The following is a 3,495-nucleotide window of genomic DNA, read 5'->3' as shown; positions in this document are numbered from 1 at the left end:
TACCTTAAACGATATTAATGTCCTCGATCGGTCTCCTGTTTTTGATGACATTTTACAAGGACGAGCTCCGAGGGTAAAGTACGTGGTCAACGGACACACGTATAAGTTGGCGTACTACCTCACAGACGGTATATATCCAAAATGGTCAACATTTATCCAATCTATCACACTCCCTCAAACTCCTCAACAAGAGTTATTTGCTAAAATTCAAGAAGCAACCCGAAAAGATGTGGAGCGGGCTTTTGGAGTATTGCAATCTCGATTTGCAATTGTGAGAAATCCGGTCAAAACATTGAACAAAGAAAAGATAGGGAAGATTATGCGAACATGTATCATACTCCACAATATGATAGTAGAAGATGAACAGGATGGATACTCTCGTATTGATATATCTGAATTTGAAGAGGGAGACGTCCCCAGATGTTCAGAGGTGGAATCCGAGTGGCCAACAAATCTGAATAATATCTTTCCCAGTCGAAACGATCTTCGTGATAGGCAAACGTATGAACGATTGAAAAATGATTTAATTCAAAATATTTGGAATAAATTTGGTGATGAAGATTAGAAATTATTATATCTTTATGTAAAATTATTGTTTTTATCTTTAATTGTTGTATTTTTATGTTTAATTAATGTATTTTATGTTTAATTATTGTATTTTATGTTTATTTATTGTATTTTATCGTCCAATATATAAAAATTATATTTCACTAAACAAAACAAAAAATACATTTTTTATTCCTAAAGATTCCAACTTCGGGATCACCATTGTACACACATTTTTCACAAGAATTCTTAACTATTCAAAAAAAAAATAATAATAATACTAATCTAAATCCTAAGGACTCACAATATGTATCACCATCTGCGTTTGTCATGACTCATGACTGTAGTAGTGTCACTGTCACGGATCCCACTCCCTTTATCTGTTTGTTTGATCACTATTTTTCCTGCAAATTGACACACCGATTTGCTTTTAAATATATATTTTGCCCTCTTCGTTAATATATGTTCTGGAATATTTAGGCAGTTTTTACTTTCTTTCTTCTGGAAAACACCTAAAGGTAAAAGGTTATTTCTGAAGACGCGTAATCAAGTATTCAAACACGTTCCAAATGCTTTATTCTCAATCTTAACCAATTTTTGTGTTTATAAGTTCAGTCAAATGATTGCAGCTATATGTAACTCAAGTCTTAAATTGTGGACCGCGGTCTGATTTTGTTAAAGTTTACTCGTCTGGTTTCGTAAAGTACGATTAATTAGAAAAATGATTGTTGATAACGAAGAAAATGCAAGTAGATGAATACAAATCGCTGTAGCCAACCGAATACGGCTGCTTAATTACTTAGGTTGATTGTTTGTGGTTTTTGTTTTAGTTTTTGGTTTTTGCTTTTGTAGAAACTATTTTTCATCTAATCAAGTTTTTGGTTTTAGTTTTTGTTTTTATAAAAACCATTTGAGTTACCAATCAAGATTTTCAATAAATAGATTCCCTAAAATTTAGGGAAACTAGTTTTTGAAAAGTTTAACCAATTTATAAAGAAAAACCAAAAACCAACTTTTGTGAGCTTTAATGAAGAAAAACGAATTTTGATTTTTTTTTTTTGTAGAAACTACTACATTATAATTAATTAATAATTAATAAATAATATTTTCATAAAAATTAAAATTATTAAAAATATAATAATTAAAATATGTTATTGTATTTTATTTTAAAATAATAATCACAGTATTTTGATAAATTTCAATTGTAAAATCTAAATATTTATTTCTATTTTATTATATTATTTTTAAGTAATGTATTAGTTAATTTTTGAAAATTAAAAAAAAATACAGCAAATCCAAAAACCAAAATCTAAATCTGAAAACCAAAAACCAAAAATCAAAAGCTGAAAACCAAAAACCAAAATCTAAAAACCAAAAGCTAAAATCTAAAAACCAAAAGTTAAAATCTAAAAACCAAAAACTGAAACTAAAAACTACTGAAACAATCATCACCTTAATATCAGTGACGGACTTAGAAATTCTTTTAATTGGGGACACAATATTATAAATATATTATATAATTTAATATTAAGGTTTTAGATAATATTATTTCCGTTTCAAAAAAAAATTGTTTCACAAAAATAGAAGTTTTATGTTTTCTATAAAAAAATTGTAAGCTTTAATAAAATTAATTGACTTTATTGAATTACTATTGGTTAAAAGTTATTGAAACTTGAAAATTACAGAAAACGATATATTTAATATAGTGATTTAATATGTTTTCTTAATATATGTGAAAACACTAGAAAATATATTTTTGTGAAACCGATGGAGTATTATATATTAGCCAAATAGTAATTAAATATTTATTTTTAAGTATAATTCTTTTTTATTTTTTGTGAATCATCTTTTTGTTCATAAAAAAATACTTAGGTTGTTTTAAAAATTTATTCTCTATCGATTCTACTATAAAAATAATTGAATAAAAGTATGAAATAGTTTCAAAAAGCAAGAAGCAAAAAAAATCATGCAAAACAAATTAAACACACAGAGAGAATAGATTACGTTTCATTTAATGAGACCGCAAAAAACTAATATAACATGAAATAAAATGTTATATTAAAAGCTTCTGGCGAGGAAAATCGAACCTTTTACGCAAGCTAGAAATGGGGCACAGTTAAACAACCGAGATATTTGACCAAAGAGCACGTGACCCCGTACCCATCAACGTACGTCCGCCCCTGCTTAATATGATTATCCGTTTTTGTTAATCTTCGTCCCTCGCGATTCATCTCTTTCTAAACTATTTGCTAGTGGCTGTAGCTATATCACCATATCACATAAATAATACTAAGAATTGATTTTAGAGTTATCTTTTTCTTTAACGTTTTAAAATATGTTTCTCAAAAAAAAAATTAAAAATATGAGCCGATTAGTTAGAAAAATATCATTTAAATATTATACTATATTTAAATGATAAATTAACATTCTCTTCAAAATCATAAAGCTAAATAATATAAAATCAAATATGAGATCACAAAAATAAATTAACTGTGAATTTTATCAGAGCTTCATAAAAACAGTTATTGCATAATCTAGAATTTCATATGATGTATCTTTTTTTTCATTTTGGACAAATCATATCATGTGTCAAATTGTCAATTGCCCGGTATATTTTCTTCAACATGTGTTACAAGTTTTATCTTATAAAATCATACTAGGATAAGATCCGCGCCTTGCGCGGGATTAAGTTATTATTTTTATTATATTTTGGAGAATGAAACAATAGTTTGGCTTCATTTGGATTACGGGTGTTCAACCCGGATATCGGGTTAGTTTCGGTTCGGTTCGGTTTTTTTCGGTATTTGGTTAGTAAAATATAACTACTATTCTAAATCAATATTTACTTTGACTTTAGTCTTTCACATACTTTTGAAAGATTTCAACTGGACGACTAAATTGATCAGCCAATCTTGTTGCTTTAAATCATTAGTGTTTATATATATATAT

The sequence above is a fragment of the Brassica oleracea genome, chromosome C2 (assembly GCF_000695525.1).
Source record: "Brassica oleracea var. oleracea cultivar TO1000 chromosome C2, BOL, whole genome shotgun sequence".
In the NCBI taxonomy this organism is placed as follows: domain Eukaryota; kingdom Viridiplantae; phylum Streptophyta; class Magnoliopsida; order Brassicales; family Brassicaceae; genus Brassica; species Brassica oleracea.
This window is presented reverse-complemented; position numbering follows the sequence as displayed.